Consider the following 20,684-nt stretch of genomic DNA (forward strand, 5'->3'; position numbering starts at 1 on the left):
GAGAATGGAAAACATGTACTGGATGATAGAATGGGAAGGAATAGCCTGGTATTCTTGGTGACTCACTGAAGTCACCAAACCACCTTAGAAATACCAACTTGTTTTATATGAGTGAGACACTTCTATCTTGTCAATCTCCGATTCCTCTATGACTTTCTATTATGTGATGCCGCCAAATCTTATCCTAATACAGAATCCTAGCACCGATCTACTATGCCTTTTATCTCTTATCTTTCCCATCTCTCTTTTGTTCTATTTTCCAGGTTTCTTGACTTCATCTTTAAAGCGTCCTATTTTTTTCATTTCTGCAATTATAACTTTTTTAAAGATTATTTATTTTAGAGAGGGAAAAAGAGAGTACAAGCTGAGGGACAGAGGGAGATGGAGAGAAAATCTCAAGCGGACTCTGTGCTGAGCTTGGAGCCCATGTGGGGCTTGATCTCATGACCCTGAGGTCATAACCTGAGCTGAAACCAAGTCAGAGGCTCAACTGACTGAGGTACCCAGGCACCCCTGCAATTATGATTTTATTTTCCAAAATTTTTTTTATTTTTTCATAGCACATACTTCCTTATTTTATATATGCCATAACTTTCGCATCTCAGAAGCTATCAACTAGAGAGTATATCCTATTTTGAACTACACCTCTGGCCTCTGAATTCTCTTCCATTTCTTTCCTTCCTTCCTTCCTTCTCTCTCTCACTCCCTCCCTTCATTCCTTCCTTCCTTCCCTTCTTCCTCTCTTCCTTTCATTATTCTGTTGGCTTATCTTGGGTTTTCCTTTTCATAATGGAAACTTTCATCTGATATATATTAATCCTAGGTTTCTGTTCGCATTAAGAATGAGGCAATAATGGCACAAATTAATATCATATGCCTCCTGATAAGATGCACTGAGAAAAACACCTACTTGTGTGGTATTCTGCCAAAAGTATATAACCTGAATTTAATCATGAGGAAATACCTGACAAACCAAAGCTGAATTTCTACAAAATAATTAAAGAGTAGTCACAAATGTCAATATCATGAAACACAAATTGGTGTTTGGTGATCAGCCCCCATTGAAAAAGATTTAAAAAGATATGGATGGTAGCTGAATGCATCATGATCTGGTCTTTTTTTTTTCCCTAAAAAGAACATGTTAAAAAATAACTGGCAAAATCTGAATAAGATCTACAATTAGATAATAGTATTATGTCAATGTTAACTTTCTGATTTTGGTAATTTTTCTGTCCTTATGTAAGAGTGTTTTAAAGAAATACACACTGAAGTATTTAAGTATTGTGTCTATAAATGACTCTAAAATGGTTCAGCAAGAAATAAAATGTATACATATATATAGGTCTACCTATCTGTTAAGAAAGAGAGAAAGGGATAAAGTAACTATGTTAAAATGTCAATATTACAGGAACTTAGGCATAGTGTATATAGAAATTCTCTGCACTTTTCCAACTCTTCTATAAATCTAAAATTATGCCAAAATTAGAATAGAATTGTGCCAAAATGAGAAAAAAAACTTAAAAAAAAAAGAGAGAGAGAGAACATGGCAATAGAAAGACTCTCTGGGAGCTGCATGTACATAGGCTGGTTGATGGTAGGCTTCAGCTGAGTTCACACAGGCATGTGACTCTGGGAACCCTTAAATGTCAGAATAAGAAGGCATCTACCCCAGGGTTGTTTTCTGTAGTCATCTGCTCTAGTTTTTTGTGGGCAATTTCTCAGGATTATTTAAACCTTCCAATTTTTGTCCTGGCCTAAATGGCTGTCTGCAAATCCTTTCAGTCCAATGTCTTAGTTCCACCCCCTATTACATCTGCTATGCTAAAGTTCTAGGGCCTGTCTGGGGCTGTACCAGACAGTCAGATCCATAGGTGTTCTCAGCTATGGCTTCCTCTACTCTGTTTCATCAAACAACACTCACTAATCTCTTTTTCATTTTCCAGGTATTTGTTGAAATCTTTAATTTGTTGAAAGTTTTGTCTACCCATAAGCCTTCTCATTCCTTTCATTTGTGTTACTTTTGTTTCATTTTTTATATATTTTTATTCTTTTCTTTTTAAGATTTTATTTATTTACTTGACAGACAGAGATCACAAGCAGGCAGAGAGGTAGGCAGAGAGAGAGAGGGAAGCAGGCTCCCCCATGACTTTGGGATTATGACCCGAGCTGAAGGCAGAGGCTTTAACCCAGTGAACCACCCAGGTGCCCCTATATATTTTTATTCTTGATCATGTACTTCATCAGCCATACTAAACCAGAATTCTTTAGACAATTTAATGTTAGTTTTAATCTGTAACTTATTACTCAAGGAACACATCCTTTTTCTACTTTTTTTTTTTTTTTTTGCATATCTGACAATCCATCAGCTTTTCAATATTCCATGTTATCATAAGCTTTCTCAGATCACTATAGGTCATATTGAATTTTTAGACCTTCATACTTTTTGTTATACTATTTATTTGGTCACTGGGTAAAGTTATATTATTTAATTAATTCATGTGTATTGTCTTCAACAACTTCACTCTATAGATTTGGGCTCATCAAGGCCAACCTCAATTTCTTTCTTTCTTCATACTTTATCTGAATTAATGATATGCCCAGAAGATTGGGGTAGCAGAGCACATCACATACTACCTCTCCTTCCAATCCATAGGTTGATTAGAGCCCTTGGATTGGTGTGGCTTGACTAGAACAGATACCTAGACTAATCAGATCCCCTCCATTATGAGTTCAAATTACAAAATACAGAGATGGTTGCCAGTCAGGGATGGGCACTGAATCGGCAGTCATGTCAGCTTAGTGATTGAGGTAGACATTTGCAAACAAATGAAACTGATCTTCAGAGAGATGAAAATGTCATAAGTGTGGAAAAGAAGCTGCAGTTGTGTGAGAAAGAGAATTTATCTTGCTTCTGAACAGCTCTCTAGTTTGTGTGAGTCCCAAACACACAGAATTCTCTGAAATATCTATAGCATTGAAATAAAATTTCCTAATAATGAAGCTAATTTGTGTGGGTATCTATTCCTTGCAACCAAAAAATAAAAAGCCTTAATTTTATTATATTCATTCCCTGCTTCTTATTTTCAAAAACAGAAAGAACTATTTGTTAACAAAGCTACTCATACAAATTAACACCTATATCAAATGGTACACAAATTAAAATGTCATAAGAATTAGGAGGGTTTGCTTTTAAATCCTCCAATAAAATGTGGGGTCCTTTCCCCTAATCCTTGACTCTTTTCAGTTAATTAATCTACTCCCACCACTAGAGTAAAAATTTTTTAGGGCTGAATTCAGTTTTGTTGTTTCAAGAGTCAAGAACTAGGCATGAATTTTCCATTGTGAACTCTCCTATAAGATTTCCTGCCAACAACACATTAAGGAAACCTAATGCTTCCTCTGCTCCCTTTATTTGTCCTTCATCTTTCTCCAGAAGCAGTAAGAAAAAAACTCAATGACTTCAATATGTTTCCACATTTGCTACTGTGAAATTATGTCTTACTCTAGCACTATGCTCTCTATGCATCCTGCCCTTTGAAGATACAATTTCTTCTTGTTTTTATATCAAATGGATCAGATATATCATGGGTTGTGGAGAATGAATGCACAGAGTTATAAGAATATTCAGCCAGAATAAAATTATTTAAACACACTTAAACAAATTCTACTTTTAAAAGAGTTATAAAAGAGTTCTACATTACACCAGTTAGAATGGCAAAAATCGGCAAGACAAGAAACAACAAATGATGGAGAAGTTGTGGGGAAAGGTGAGCATTCTTACACTGTTTGTGGGAATGCAAACTGGTATAACCACTTCAGAAAACAGTCTGTAGTTTCCTCAAAAAATTAAAAATAAAGCTACCCTATGACCCAGCAATTGCACTACTGGGAATTTACCCCAAAGATACAGATGTAGTGAAAAGAAGGGCCATATGAACCCCAATGTTCATAGCAGCAATGTCCACAATAGCCAAAATGTGGAAAGAGTCAAGATGCCTTTCAACAGACAAATGAATAAAGAAGATGTGGTCCATATACACAATGTAATATTACTCAGCCATCAGAGAGGATGAATACCCAACTTTTCCATCAACATGGATGGGACTAGAGGAGATAATGCTAAGTGAAATAAGTCAAACAGAAAAAGTCAATTATTATATGGTTTCACTTATTTGTGGAACATAAGGAATAGCACGGAGGACATTAGGAGAGGAAGGGAAAAATGAAGCGGGGAGAAATCGGAGTGGTAAATGAACCATGAGAGACTATGGACTCCAGGAAAAAAAACTGAGGGTTTTAGAAGGGAGGGAGTTGGGGGGATGGATGAGCCTAGTGATGGGTATTAAGGAGGGTGTGGATTGCATGGAGCACTGAGTGTTATACACAAACAGTGAATCATGGAACACTACATCAAAACTAATGATGTACTGTATGGTGACTAATATAACACAATTTTTTAAAAAAAGGAGAGTTCTACAATAGTCTTCTCAAGTGAGTTCCTGAATTCAGGAAACATGTTCTTTAATTTCTTCTACGTTTCCTCAAGAAAAAAAAAAAAAAAGATTCAGAACTATGTAACTTTCAGCTATCCAATTAATGTAGTTGAAGCAAATCATTTCAATTACCAGAAGCAAATTTTATTAAACTTTAGTGCCAAGTTTTAAAATGAAAATACATTTAAAACAAAGTTAGGAAATGACATTAAAATGTTTAAATTGCAAAAGTCAGCAGTTAAGAGCAATGTTCCAAAATAAGCACTGCCCATCTTCTGTGAATAAGCAGTTTATTTTGGCAAGTGTAGAAGTTTGTCTTGGGTGGATTCATAATGATCCTTGCCATTACTGTTCTCTTCCAGACCAGTTAGAGGTTTACTTCTTATTCAGCTATCTGATTGCTTAGAGCTAAAACAAATATGTTTCATATCATCTTCAAACAACATTTTTTTCCAATTTAAAATAGTTTGTTCATAAAAGAAAATTCTGAAAAAGTGTAATAAAAATTGAAAAATAAATTATCCAAAATTCTACCATCCAAACAGATCCACTCTTAATATCTTCTTCTAGTCACTTTCTACTCTAGACCAAAGAAATATGTTAATTGCTTTTTGCATAGGATAATAAGCTAATCTGTATGACATGGTGAGGAATTTATGACCTAAATTGTAATGTACCATTTGTCCATGAATTCTCCCAGATTAACTTTTGTAAAAAGGTCAAAGTTGCCCTGCTGGAAGGAATGGTTTGCAGCCAAAGACATTATGTTCAGATACATGAGTGTTGAAGGAGAAGGAAGCTTTCAAAAACATTGCTTCTCAAACTTCATGGTGCATAGGAATCATCTGTTGTTCTTGTTAAAATGTAGAGACAGTCAGCATTTTTAACAAGCTCCCAGGTGATGCAGGAGCTGCTAGTCCAATGAACACACTTTTAGTAGCAAAATCCCAATATAACTTGAACATAAGAGAATTTGATGGAAGAAATTTTTGCCTTCACACATCCATCTACCATTAAGCCACTGCCACATTTCTGACCCATTTCTGGGAAGACATGGGACTTTCTCACACTTAGAAATTTTGCCACAGGCTGAGGGTGGAGTAAGGACTTATTTATTGCAAAACAAGTGAAAATATTGAGCAACTATATTGAATCTGTCCTCTGCAAAGGAAGCCTTGCAGAATTCACAATGTATCTGCTCATCTCTTCTACTTTGGTAGCGGTATCTATGACATCTGAGCACAGGGTTTCCTAGAATGAAGGCTACTTTTCCCAGCCTCCATTGAACTGAATGTGGTCATGTTACCAACTTTCCAGCCAATGGGATCTAAGTAGCAGTATATGTGCAAGCCATGTTTTGGGGATGGCAATTAAGTTATTTTATTTGTCCTAGTTAGGATAAGCTGCAACTCAGGTGCAGTCAGCTAAAAGTTTAACTGGAAGTGTATACCCTAGAGGTTGTCCCTGATGTTCCGGTCAAAAACCCCATAGCCTACAAGTGACTAAGTGTTTCTGTCATCAATATCTGGATCAACACCAGACTTGCTGCTTATGTTCTCAGTGAATTTCAGAAATGGGGTTTTAAGGGTGAGACATTAGCAGTCTACTAACTAGTATAATGAATGCTAGAGAGGAACTCTCATTGGTTAATTTAAAGATATGTAAGATATACGATAGACTAACCTCTTACAGACACTTCCCACACTTGCATGAATAGAGTAAAAGAATCCAGTGAGGCCTGCAGCCGGGACCTTTAGGAATGGTGCCCGAGGATTGATATCTAATGATCCTGGGTCAACCCTTTGCTTTTAGGCTACCTAATTTCAACTAGATAGATAACAGATTCCTGCTCTGGAATGTTGTCATACCTACCTTGATTGAAGTTTTCACTCTAGGTAAGACTGGAGATTGGAGGAGATTGGAATTGAGACTTCACTGAATTGGAAGACTGGATACTATATTCTTATGGTTGCTCATAAATAAATGTTTTGTTAATAAATATTGGCTCTTGTGGCAGAATTTGTTCTGAGACTTGCTTATCACCTGGTGGCAAGGTTGGGGAAGCACTTTGAATCTACTGTTATCTACCAAAAAGACCCTAAGGACTGTGCGGGTTCTGGTTGGCTGGTGTCAGCTCACAGTAAAGAGAAAGAGGGATAGAAGGAACGAGATTTCCTGAAATCCATGGAGCAAACATAGAGCTCTGGACTTCTCTCCTCCAGATGTGTTTTCATGTCAGAGAGAAATAACTGTCCCAAGTTATGTCAAACACCTCACCTTACATTTTCTATTACTCACAGCAGAGCCTATCCTGATACTCCTGGAAGCCCCAGTCACCATCCAAGGGAAAACCACTCCATGGAGAGTTTTTATGATTCCATCTCTCCTCCTCATTCTTATTCTCTTCTGTATTTAGGATTCTCTTCTACCACCACCCTCCTCCTCCCTCTACTTTCCGATACTTTGGACTCCCCTTCAATCCTTTCTAATCAGAAATAACTACTCTCCCAAGGAAAACTCATCTGTGACATTGCTGCCTTGGTCCCCACCAAGGGTTGATCACTCACCCTGACTATTTCAAGGAAAAGAAGTTGCTAACCTAACTATTTTCCAATGACAGGTATATCAGAGGTGAGGCATTTTATCTTTAGACTTCACATCTTAGCATATATGATTTTAAAAATAAAAATGATCAATTGTTTAGGATCAAATATAATTCAAAGCTCATATAACATGCTATGGAACGTCTCACCATTTTTCATCTATTTTCTTTATCTCATCCTTTACATTCATTTCACAGATTTTTTTTAAGCAGTTTTTCCGGGCACCTGGGTGGCTCAGTGGGTTAAAGCCTCTGCCTTCGGCTTGGGTCATGATCCCAGGGTCCTGGGATTGAGCCCTGCATCAGGCTCTCTGCTCATCGGGGAGCCTGCTTCCCTTATTCTCTCTCTGCCTGCCTCTCTGCCTACCTGTGATCTGTCAAATAAATAAATAAATCTTAAAAAAAAAAGTGGTTTTTCAAGATTACAAATGCCTCAAGACTATATAACATTCATGATTACGTACATGGCCTTGACAGAATGCCTTTCAGGCTTATTATCATTCTTTATCCTTCTCTTCACGCTTCCCTTCGCATTTCAATAACATAGAAAATGGAACTAAATAAAGGGCTTTGTGTTCCTCACACCTCTCTTTTTGCACAGCAGAGTACCATAATTTCGATTTGGGGAGATTTCCTCTTCAGGCAAAGTGTGTGGTCCATGATGAAAGTGGTAGTCTGGGTGCCTGGGTGGCTCAGTTGGTTAAGCCTCTGCGACTCAGGTCATGATCCCAGGGTCCTGTAATCGAGCCCGCCTCTGGTTCCCTGCTCAGCAAATCTGTTTCTCCTGCTCCTTCCACCCCTCTCCCACACATGCACGTGCTCTCTTTTTCTCACTCTCAAATAAATAAATACAATCTTTTTTTTTTTTTTAAAGATTTATTTATTTATTTATTTGACAGAGAGATCACAAGTAGGCAGAGAGGCAGGCAGAGAGAGAGGAGGAAGCAGGCTCCCTGCCGAGCAGAGAGCCCGATGCGGGGCTCGATCCCAGGACTCTGAGATCATGACCTGAGCCGAAGGCAGCGGCTTAACCCACTGAGCCACCCAGGTGCCCCAATAAATACAATCTTAAAAAGAAGAAAAGAAGAGAAGAGAGAAGAAAGAAAAGAAAAGGAAGAAGGCAGTTGATGAAATGATCTAGCATATGCTCTAGAGTCAGTCTAAGTTAAAATCCTGGCACAAGCTATGTGTCCTTAGGCAGGTAACTTACTCTGTGCCTTAGTTTGCTCATTTAAGAAAATGGAAATAATAATAAACCCTCCCTTCCAAGATTGTTGTAAGAATTACACAACACAATCAACTTAAAGAGCTTAGTGTAGTGCTTGACATGCAGTAAACTTGTAATAGCATTCATTTATTCAACAGGGAATTACTTGCTGTGTGCTATAAGCAAAGTGCTGCCTAACACTGTAGCGAATTGAAAGCTGAGGCAGAGTGGGTTCCTTCCCTTAAGAAACTTATAAGTTCATTGGAGAAATAAGAGAGCAAAGTAGATTACCACCATAGGAATGGATATATGTCAAAATATTCCAAAAAATTATTTATTGCACTATCTTAAAGATAGTTGCAAACTCTCTGTTATTCCTGATGTAGAGTCTAGTTCCTTCCCTTTGAATTTCGGTTGGCCTTTGTAACCTACTTAACTAACAATGCAACAGAAGTGATATTGCAGGCCTTTCACCCAGGTTGGCTTTAGAACACTTTCACTCTGAGGGAAGCCAGCCTTCATGCAAGAATGATGATTCTGTGGAAGCCCAAGATATCCAACTAGTGAGTCTGCATAGACAGAGTGCAAGGTCTTGCTGTTTCAGCCATCCCAGCCCAGAATCAAACATGAATGAATCACTGTCCTGGCAGCATCTTGGCAGCCCCAGGATATGTGATGTGGAGAAGAACCGAGAACCCTGGTAAAAGCCACAACTGAGTCTGAAGATCTATGGTCCTGGGTCAAGCCATCCCAAACAACTAACTAGATAGGACTTTACATAAGCCATGCAAACCATTCTTGCCACAGGTTACTTATTTCAAAAGGGTTTATGAGAGCCAGCTGTCTTTCTTATGTCTCTCTATGTGCTGGAATAAAGAAAATACTATGTGCAGAAAAGAGCAGAGCAGTCCCGAGACTGCTAGCCTTAGGAAGGTTTTCTGGCAAAATTGGCCCTGGGCTGGCATCTGGGAGCTTCACTGCTAAATGGTTCCCTACATTGGTATAAAACTTTCCCTAAAGGACCAGGGTAGCTCTCTGTGGCTAGACTGCTCCTACAAACAGTATGGTTTGTGTTGAGCACCTGCTTTCCTTCTAGAAGTCTGCAGTTAGGGGTACGTGGTGAGCAAAGAATGCTTCTTTGACCACCCTTGATAAAACCTCAAGCACTGCTCGTGAGCTGTCCCGGGAGACAACACTTTGCATGTGTTATCACACCTCACTGTAAGAAGACTCTTCAAACCTCGAACCTATGGTTGTCCCCAATTTTACCTATGCACCTTTTGGATTTTTTATTTTGTTCTGTATGTTCTCATGGTAGTAAATCTTAAACATGAGTACAAACAGATGCTGAGTGCTGTGAGACCCTTTCTATCAAATCACTGGACCGAGGGGGTGACCTTGGGGACCCCCGATATAGAGCGTTTTAAAAAAATATGTGAGATGGGGCACCTGGGTGGCTCAGTGGGTTAAGCCTCTGCCTTCGGTTCAGGTCGTGATCTCAGGGTCCTGGGATCAAGCCCTGCATCAGGCTCTCTGCTTAGCAAGGAGCCTGCTTCTCCCTCTCTCTCTGCCTGCCTCTCTGCCTACTTGTGATCTCTCTCTCTGTCCAATAAATAAATAAAATCTTTAAAAAAAAAATGTGAGAAATACTGGAAAGTTCTTCCACTTTCTTTCCTTAAAAGGTGGTATCCCTCCTAACTTTCTCACGTTCTCCCTTGTATCCCGCCTCCCCAGAATACACATATTGAACTTCCTTCCCACCTAAATCCAAAGTTCCATGTGGATATAAACATACTGTTGGTTCTTCAGGCCTAGAGCAGCTACTAGCTCGCATACATATAGAACAAGGGTTGCCTGTATTTTATTCATTATCCCACTGTGTTTGCCTTGTGTGCGTATAGTATAGGAGCTTCTACCTCATTGGGCTAAAGGTATCACTGAAGTTCTTTTTACAATATTTACTCTAAGACTAAACTGGTGATAAAAAGTATTTTCTTTGCAACTGTATAGCAGGACTTTATAAACTTATGGCTAGTCACAAAAGAACTGGCACCACAACGTCAGCAAGAACCTAGATCTCTCTCATAAAATCCATTGCAGCATATCCGGCTATGCAGCATATCCGTCTCATATTGTGTAATATGCATGACTTATTTTCAGATGGTTTTCCTGATAAATTTTATGATTTTACTTGGACAGGGCTGAGTATCATTTCTTTAATCTCAGAGAATGGTAAGATCTGAGGTACTACGACAAGCAAAGTCCTTGGATTTGGCTCTAGAAATCCACTGAGCACACTATATTTTAAGAATTCACACAATAAGCCAGCAAACTGAATATTATGTGCTAAGCACTTAAAATCATACTGTAGACCCAGGACTGAGATTAGGAGACCAAGTCTTAACACAATCTATGTTCTAAAGACACAGTTTTGGTAAATAATTTATCACTACTGGATCTCTGTCACATCAGCTGTACAATGAGAGCATTCACATGAACCATTTTTTTCAAACTCAAACATTCTATGACTCAATGATAATATGAAGGGTGGGAAGATAAGTGCCAAATAAGACAGTGCAAGTTTATTTTGTGGGAGGGAGAGTTTCCTGGAGATAGAGTAAGAAAATTTAATTGGCCAGAAAAGAAAGAGAGGGGTACTCATCTCACAGGAGGAGCTTGGGTAAAGGTATACAGACGGAAATTTTTCAATATTAAATAACAATGACAATAATGGCCAACGATTATTGGGTACTTGGTTAAGGTATTATACATCATCTTATTTAACTTCCCTAAAAACCCTAGGTATTGTTATTATTCCTGTTTTACAGAAGAGAAAACCGAAGCATAGAAGATTCAGAATTTTCACAAGTGGTAGAACCCAGATATGAAGGAATCTGACACTCTAGAGAATAGTTCTAATTGCTACTATGGCAGTCACATGTGAAAGTCAGCAATAAAACTCTCCTCCAAAGCATTGTAGCTTAGGGGCACCTGGGTGGCTCAGTGGGTTAAAGCCTCTGCCTTTGGCTCAGGTCATGATCCCAGGGTCCTGGGATCGAGCCCCGCATCGGGTTCTCTGCTCAGTGGGGAGCCTGCTTCCTCCTCTCTCTCTCTCTGCCTGCCTCTCTGCCTACTTCTGTCAAATAGATAAATAAAATCTTTAAAAAAAAAAAAAAAGCATCGTAGTTTAGATACAATGGACTGGAAGACTAGCATGAGCAGAAAATAATAGGCCATCATCAGGAAGAATCATGATAGTTATTTTTCATGGAGTGCTATTTGTGTGCTTTTCATTTATGAGCTCTAACCTCTGCAGATTTTTTTAAATTTTTGTTTTAAATTACCATATTACAGTTAAGAAATTTGGGTCCCCCAAGTTCAACTCATGATAGGTCAAGAGCTGTTGGGTGTGAGAGTTGGGATCCAACCCTGAGTTTGACCTCAGAGACCCTATGTATTCTACTATGCCATGCTAGATTCTTGGCAAGAAAAAGAAAACTATTTGTACATATTCAAAACAGCTGTATTCTGCTGTATGCTTTTACTTACATGAAATTCTAGAACAGGGAAAAGTAATCATAGAGACAGAAAGCAGATCAGTGGTTGTTTGGGGCAAGGGGAATGAGGAGAGTGCAAACAAATATAAGGGAAGTGTTTTTGAATGATGGAAAAGTTTTATATATTGATTACAGTGTTGATCACATTTACACCATATTTGTCTAGGCTCATTGAACTGTATTCTTAAAACAGGTGTAGTTTATTATAGGCAAATTATACTTAGATAAAGTTGATTTCTTAAAATTCCAACTGAGGGGTGCCTGGGTGGCCTTGTTAAGCATCTGCCTTTGGCTCAGGTCATGATTTCAGGGTCCTGGGTTCGAGCCCAACCTCTGGCTCCCTGCTCAGCAGGGTATCTGTTTCTCCCCTGCCCTTTGATCCTCCTCCCCACTTGTGCTTGCTTGCTCACTCTCTCTCTGTCTCAAATAAAAAAATAAAAATAAACTGAATCCAGTATTTGGTCCTTTAGACATAAGCTTGGACTACTGGAATTATGTGTCTTTTCATATGTATGGATCATCATGGTGGATATGAAATACTAGCTCTTAGCAATAATTCTGAACTCTTCTGTGTATTGCCATGGCTGAGAAGCTCGGAATCGCATTTCTCTGACTCTTTCACAGCTAATGTTCAGATTGTGAGTTAAATACACTCAAGAGACTTGAAAGGAAGGAGTGAGACCAGGGCCACCTGCCTGCTCTGTTATGTGTTGCTACTGGCAAGTAAGGTCATGCAGACATTGAGTTTTTTGGCAACCACATTCCAAACATCCAGTGTCTAGCTTCATGAGGATTAGAAGTCAGTGGCTGCAAGAGTGACAAGGGTTTTCATGATCCTCAGGCTGCAACTATACAGTGTCCACAAGATTCAAAACTTCCCCCAAAGGCGCTTGACTTCAGATCCTTACGACTGTGGCAGGGGTAAGAGCTCCCCTGGGAAATCAGATGAATAATTACCTCCTGGGAGTTATTTCTGGCATTTCAGTTTAGAAACTGCTCCTAACTACCTGTATTAAATTTCTTTCTACTTATAATCGCTGGAATGGTTTCTGTTTCCCCAGAACTCTACACTGACATTGCTAGGAAAGATGGTGTGGGTTTCTTGGTCAGAATGGCAACTAAAATAATTAGCAGCAGCAGCAGCAGCAGCAGAGTAATAGCAACTTTTTCTGAGTACTGACTTTCTCCCACATGAACTCACTAAGGTCCATGCAAAGAACAATTTTATTCTTTCCTCCCTCCTACTCAAACTCTGTGGGTAGATTCGTCCACTCCTTACTTTTTCAGTCACTCTCAGATCATAAAAATCCTCCAGTTCATTGCAGTCCTCCAGATCAACTCAGTTCAGTCCTTATAATGTCCAGTCCAGGGCCGTGTAACCCAATGCTCTCATCTAGGTTAAAGCTTATTTATGCCCTCAGCTTGAGCTTCCTTTGGGCTGGAAAGTCTGTCATTTTCGAGGAAGAGAACACGGTTGGTTTCTGCTCCTTTTCTCTATAAAATATTTCTGTTTCCCTTCTCCTCCCTGTGTCCCCTTGCCCACTAGGCTGCTTCAGGATCTTCTGAGGTTGGAATGTGGTAGGGAAGAGGTACAACTAGTCTCTAAGAAAGTCTCTAAACTGGTCTGGATACACTCTAGCATGTGAGCCCCCTGGCTATGGCAGATGTCCAGGGCTGATACTTTCTCTGCTGGCTGCCAACAGGGCTTCCTCAGAGAAATCCCACGGCAGCCTTGAGCCTCCAACTCGCATCTTTCCAGACTGCACAGTCAGGCATCCGCCTCATCTCTGTATAGAAAGGTATACTCCGTCTTTTTGCTGAGGTCCATTTTGGCACAAAGCCTTCTTGGGCAATCTTTCCAAAATGACTCCCGGCTAGTTCCATCCTGCCAGCCCACTAGGCATACGAGAAAATTTCCCACTTCCTTCCTCTGTTGCCAGTGAAGGAGCGTCTGTGTCTATGTGGTCACCAGGCAGGCAGCTACACCCATGGTCCTCCACATTTAATTTCTCAGAGCACAAGTCAAACATCAGCTCCTACTTCTCTTGAGCTCTGAAGACTCCCTGTCACCGGACTTGAGGTGAGAGGGAAGCACTCCTCTCCCCTCTCACATGAGGAGGAGGAGGAGATCAACTCTCTAAAAATAATTTCTTTTTGGCCTTGTCAGCCTCGGCCGCTTTGACAGTAGAAGATGGGTGATTGTGTACACCAGCTCAAGCAGTCTCATAGTCTGTGAGCATGTCTTACATCAGTGGTCTGGCAGCTCACTTTAGAATATGGAGGCACTTTGTAATTGTTCACTTTGTTTTTGATCTTGAAGCCATGAAATTTCGTGTTCATGGCCAACACCAAGACGGAATGTTGTTGAATTATTCCAACAATTCTAAAAGGTAATGAATGACTAATGCTCCCATTTTAGAGACAGAGAAACTGAGGTTCAAAGGGCAGAAAATGAGATTTCAACACAAATGAGTATGACTTTAAGATCTTTGGTCTTAAACATTATGATTATATGTTTGACAATGCGAATGCTAATGACTGCTAGGGGTTGAATTATGTCGCCCAAAACTCATACATTGAAGTCTTAAGGTCTGGTGCCTCGGAATGTGATTTTATTTGGGTATAGGGTTGTTGCCGAAGTAATTCATTAAAATGAGGTCATATTGGAGTAGGGTAGGCCTCTACACCAATCTGATTGATGTCTGTATAAAAAGGGGAAAGTCTGGACACAGACATGCACACAGGGAGAAAACCATGTAACAATGAGGTAAGCTGCCACAAGCCGAGGGACTGCCAGGAGCTAGGAAAGAGTTCTAGAACAATCCTTCTCTGGTGACTTCTGAGGGACCATGGCCTTGCTAATACCTTGATCATGGACTATGAGCCTCCAGGCTGTGAAACAATAAATTTCTGTTTTTCAAGCCCTTCAGTTTGTGGTACTTTGTTATGGCAGTCCTAGAAAACTCATAAAACAACCGTGTGGCAGCCACGGAAGTAATGAAATTTTAGCTGAAATCAGCATTGCGTGAGAGAACCAAGCTACTAGGAGAAGAAAAGGTATTGGAGGAGCCAGAGTAGGACCAGCTATTTGTTCATGTTGGATGACAGAAAATTGGGCTGGTCATTAGGAGCCTTTGAATGGGTTATTAGGTAGAAAGCTTCCAAACAAATTTCACTTCCCTAAGAACAGGGAAGGATTACAATTTTCACCTTGAAAAACTTTAAGAAAACAAAGCTCCAGCCAGGATTTTGCACAATTGTTTCTGGGAAAGCCTGAAGAAATTTGAAAGTGGGCCAGCAGGAAGTTATACCTGTATCTCAATATACAGAATGAGGAATAAGTGAAGGGACAACACAGTAGAAGCTTATATTTCATATTTCATACACTGATGGCTTTGAGAATAGGAGTACTAAGTTACTAGAATACCTTAATAAAATTTGCTTATACATTAATGGGACCTCAAAACATATAAACAGTTATAAAGATTTTCCAAATTATAATTTGTATAGAATGTGGAGACACATCTGCATGTCCTAAGCAACATACACACACAAACACATGCAATATTGTTTTAGAGATTTTAGGTTTTAGATTTGAATTTCCAAAAATTAAGGTATATAATTAAATATTAATAAAAATTAATAAATACTTATTTAAAGATTTAAAATCTCCAAAATATTAATAAAATATCTCAAAATATTAATAAAAACATCTCAAAATTTAAATGGCTTGTCACAATAAAGTTTTTTTTTTCTTACTACCACCACAGTCCAGTGTGGGTCAGGTGACCCTCCTGAAGCTTGTAGCTCTGCCATCTGGAATGCTTGGCCTCTACTGAGGGGAAGGGAGAGATAGGAAAGGCACACTGGTTCCAAATTGTCTTAGTCCCGAAGAGACACATCACTTCTGCCCAGAAGTGTTCAGTTGGTCAGAACAAGTCACATGGCCCAACCTAACTGCAAATGAGGCTAGGTAACACGGGAGAATACTTGGAATATTTAGGGAACAATAATTATCTCTGCCATAAAATTATACAGGGAATAAATGTATAAAAAGGTGCTAACCCCAAAAGTGAGATGTTTGTTAGATGATAAATCCAATGAGAATCTGATCTCATTCATCTTAATGAGCGGCACTCAGATGCCTTCCTATCTATATGCAAATTACTACTCCCTGGTAATTTGACTGTTCAAATTTAGTGCCACTCAAGAGCCCCCCGTTACTTCTGATAGTTCCCAGAGGACTGCCTCACATGTGACCCCTTCCCCCCAAACTAAATAGCTTCGTGTATAAAACAAAAGGAAGGGCATTTGGGAGGGGGTAGTCTGTGAAAGGGAGACAGCAGTGAGAGTCCCAGGACTTAGAAGAGATGTAAAAAGATTGAGGAGAAGGTCTGAGCAGAGGGAGGGAGGCCCAGTCAGATGGCAGCCGGCTGGAGGCCTAGAGCAAAAAGGTGTCTAGTGTACATCCCCTGCGTCAGGACAGTGATACCTAATCTTCAAGTTTAAATTATTTTCAATTTTTTCCTGAGCTGTCAGCCTAAATAATACTAAAACACTGCTATCCCAGAAAAGGAGCCTGGTCTTCAGGATTAAGGAGGCTCCTTCACTTCTTAGACCCTGTGCCCCAAGTTTTCTTCTTAAGAAATACTGTCACTGTGGAAATCATCTCTGTAGGAAAATGGAAAAGAAAGGATTTTTCTGGACAGGGGTAAGGCCTCACAGAGAGCAGATGACAGCACAGATTTGAAAGTGGGTCCAGGCGGCCTATTTTCATAGCTTTTGCCAGCAGTGTTCAGCAGGGAAAAAAAAAAAAGCAGCTTTCTATATTTGCATTGTATTATATTTGCATAAGTAAACCCTAGAGGGATACCAAAAAAGCTAATAAAATAGCTACTTGGTGTGGGAAATGGGGGGAAATAGGACAGACAAGTGCAGGGGTAGCAGTGAGAATTTTCACTAGGCACCCTTCTATATAATCTGATTTTTAAACCATGGGAATATATTATCTATTCAAAACTGCAAACACAAGCAGGGAAGAGAAAGTCTTCCAACCACCATAGCCTTGTGTTCAAGCTGCTTTGGGAGAACAAAAGACTTGAAGCAAAATCAAGAGTAAAGCAGTGTAAAGTAGCCACCAGAAGAATGAGGCTGTGAGCACAAGCAGGAAATGGGAGGGAGAGAGAACTAAGGGAGCAAAGAGCCCCTGATTCTACTCCTCATTCTTTTTTTTTTTTTTTTTAGTTTTTTATTTTTTTATAAACATGTAATGTATTATTAGCCCCAGGGGTACAGGTCTGTGAATCGCCAGGTTTACACACTTCACAGCACTCACCATATCATATACCCTCCTCAATGTCTATAATCCCACAACCCTCTCCCTCCCCCCCGTCCCCCCGGCCACTCTCAGTTTGTTTTGTGACATTAAGAGTCTCTTATGGTTTGTCTCCCTCCTGATCTCATCTTGTTTCATTTATTCTTTTCCTACCCCCAAACCCCCCACGTTGCATCTCCACTTCCTCATATCAGGGAGATCATATGATAGTTGTCTTTCTCTATTTGATTTATTTCGCTAAGTATAATACCCTCTAGTTCCATCCATGTCGTCGCAAATGGCAAGATTTCATTTCTTTTGATGGCTGCATAGTATTCCATTGTATATATATATACCTCTTCTTTATCCATTCATCTGTTGATGGACATCTAGGTTCTTTCCATAGTTTGGCTATTGTACTCCTCATTCTTTAAAGCTCCCAAGATCTCTGGGGGGAAAACCAGAAGAAGAGGAGGGTGATGGTGGGCTCTCTGTACAGTGCAGAATGCAAGGTAAATACTTTGACATTTTGAATATAAGATGAAAGGGTGGCCCAAGAAGGGGAGGACGTGGGGACATCCAGGTGGTAGACACTTGGATTATTCTAGCATGACATTTAAGACTCGACGATTTGACCTGATACTTTCACTTCTTTACTGGAACACTTCTCTAATTAAGGACCAGTCCAGGCTAAGTGTTAGTGTTTTATTCATCCGGTGATGAATAAAAAATTAAGAAGCTCATAGTTGGGTTGCTAAAAACTGACTTAAAAACAACCAGGTATTACTTGTGTTCTGCTAGGAAAGTGTACAGTTTCAGTGGGGCCACAAGTGAGGAGTGGACAACTGTGCCTGGAGGATACCTGGTCATGAGGCTTCATGGTCAAGGAAAACCTTGAGTGAAGTCCTGGAGGGTGAATGGATATGCTGGGAGGTGGGGGAGGTAAGGAGGGCACTCCTGGCACAGCCATCTGTGCATAAGCTCAGACCAGTGACACAAGATGGGGTTGGGCTGGGCAAGCAACTCCATGTGGCAAAAAGATAAATGAAAGGGGTGCTAAGAGTTGCAGCTGGAGAAGCAGGCAGAGAGGTTTTGTATGCCATGGGCTCTTATCCTATAGACAGCCAGGTGTTATTAAGGGTGAGCCAAAGATCCCATAGTCATCTGATAACACTGGCTTCAGTCATGAGAACTGATTGGATCCACCAGAGGGATATGAGGCTGGAAGCTGGTGAGATGCAGAAGCGACCACTTCCATAGAAACAGGGAAACTGAAGAAAGCCTTAAATGAAGCGTTGACCTTCCACCTGATATCCTGCAGTGATTGTGCTCCCTGGGAGGCCTTGAACAAGTTCCTTAATGTCTCCGTGGTTTAGTTTACTCATCTGCCAAATTACCTGCCATACAGGGTTACCATGCAGGTTAAATAAAACAAAGCAATGTATGTGAAGTACCAGGCACATGGAAAGTACTTGATGATGGGTAAAAGTGATTATTCCCTAATACACCATTAGCCCAGGACTTCGGTACTCTCACTTCTAGGAAGTCATGGTGCACTGTGGGAATTTCAGTTACCCATGGCTGCATAGTAATAAAATCTCACAAAACATAGTGGCTTCAAACAACCTCCACGATTCTGTTGGTCTTATTGGGGCTCCCTCATAAGGCTGCACTTAGCTGGTGGCTCAGCTACACTAGGAGGCCTAAGGAGGTGGCTTTACCCACAAGCCTGGGACCTTGGCAGAAATGACTGGCAGGCTGGGACTTAACTTTCTCCACATGGTCTCTCATTATTCCATTATGTAACCCAAGCTTTATACATGGTGGCTGACTTCCAAGACAGTGAAAACAGAAGCTGCAAGCCCTCTTATGTTCCAGGCATTTAATGCTATGAAACAAACCATCCCCAAACAACCCCAACCGTTAATTTTATTTATTTGCTTATGATTCTGCAACTTGGGCAGATTGGCACTCAACTCTGTTCCACACGGTATTGGCTGGCGCAGCTCAACGTAAAGCCACAGGATCCAGGGTGCCAGGCTTCACTTGCATGACTGACACCCAGCTGAGGTGACTGAAATAGCAGCAGACTGGCTGGGTTTCTCTCTCCACTCCCCACCTCATCATTCAGTAATCCAGCCTCAGCTGCCTTACATGGAAGCCACATCCCGAGAGGGCTATAAGAGAATCTGCAAGGCCTTCTAAGGTCAGGGTGTACAAGTCATGCCACATCATCTTCACCACATCCTATTGGTCAAAGCTAGTCACATGGGTCTAGTCCAAATTCAAGGTAAAGGAAATAGACTCCATCTCTCAATGGGAGGATTGGAAAAGTAACCTTGCAAAAAGGTGAGTGGAATGGGAGTGGGTAGCTGGCTATCCCTCAGAAAGCACTGGTGTGGGAGGGAGATCCTCATTCTGCCACTCAGTAACCATTTTCTCCCAAATTTAGTAAACTTAGATTGACTATCCAGTACCTGGATTGTCTTTTTAAATATGGGGTATCCCCTGTTGTGAGCACCATCTTTTATGATCCACCACTAGATGTGAACACATTAAGGAAAAGATTCTATGGTAACCATTTCTCTACGTTCAGAATTTTGCATGATGCCTGGCACTGAGTAACAGTACAGTGCTCAGTAAGTATGTGTACTAAACTAATACATAAACAAGTAATAAATAAATAAATAAGCACCAGTATTAACTCTTCACTGGGTACTTCCCACACACCAAGAACTGTTCTAAACACTTCACATGTATTGATGATTCATTTAAATATTAAAGCCATAGGAGGTAGGCACTATCATTCCCTGATTCAGATGAGGATTCCAAGGCACGAAAGGCTGTGGAGTTCACCCAAGACTACACAGCTAATATGTGGTGGCTCTGGATCTGGACCCACTTGACCTGGCTCTAGCGCCTGCCTTAAATCACCACACTTTGCTGCCTTTGTAAAAGTGTAAACAATTGCAATGAAGACAGGATCGAAAACTGAAGAAACAGTGGACTTGGAAAGGGGTAATTACACAAGGCATGAATCATTCTAGAAGCACTATAGCATGCTGGTGAAGCATATAGAGTCTGGAGTCAGATAGGTATTGACTTCAAGTACAATTCTCCACCAAGTACTACTCTATGACTTTGGATGGGATACTCCCCAAGTCTCAGTTTCCTCATCTGAAAATTAAGTCTAAGAATAACACCTAACTCAGAAGACTGTGGTGAGGCTCCAGAGAGAGAGCAGGTACAGTCCTCACTTCAATGTTCGTATGTAAATATTCCCACAAACCAGCAACATGGAAATGACAAACACAATTCAGGATAAAAACAGAAGGGGAGAGGTTCTGAACCTTTTTAGGTTTTGTCCTTCCCCTTTCAAAGGTCTAACCCACACCAAGAGATTCTGGCATATGGTAATTTTTGAATAAACTTTGAAGATCCTGGCATATAGAAATTTTTGTTAAGTGACAACCAGAGCTATCAGTGGTCTCTAAGGCAATGAAAAAAAGAA

At 40.2% G+C, this 20,684-nt stretch overlaps 1 long non-coding RNA gene across 6 annotated transcripts in view; it reads right to left on the reverse strand.

The window, feature by feature from the left end:
• Window positions 1-4,801: 4,801 nt before the first annotated feature.
• The window catches only part of LOC125080429 (uncharacterized), a 45,253-nt gene continuing 29,370 nt past the window's right edge, over window positions 4,802-20,684 (reverse strand). For 5 of the 6 annotated variants that reach the window (XR_007121383.1, XR_007121381.1, XR_007121379.1 and 2 more), the window contains one exon: window positions 17,482-17,621. This is a non-coding gene — a long non-coding RNA (uncharacterized LOC125080429). Of the gene's footprint in view, window positions 4,902-17,481; window positions 17,622-20,684 lie in introns of those variants that run through there. The other variant, XR_007121380.1, reaches the window with a different exon arrangement.

The sequence above is a fragment of the Lutra lutra genome, chromosome 11 (assembly GCF_902655055.1).
Source record: "Lutra lutra chromosome 11, mLutLut1.2, whole genome shotgun sequence".
In the NCBI taxonomy this organism is placed as follows: domain Eukaryota; kingdom Metazoa; phylum Chordata; class Mammalia; order Carnivora; family Mustelidae; genus Lutra; species Lutra lutra.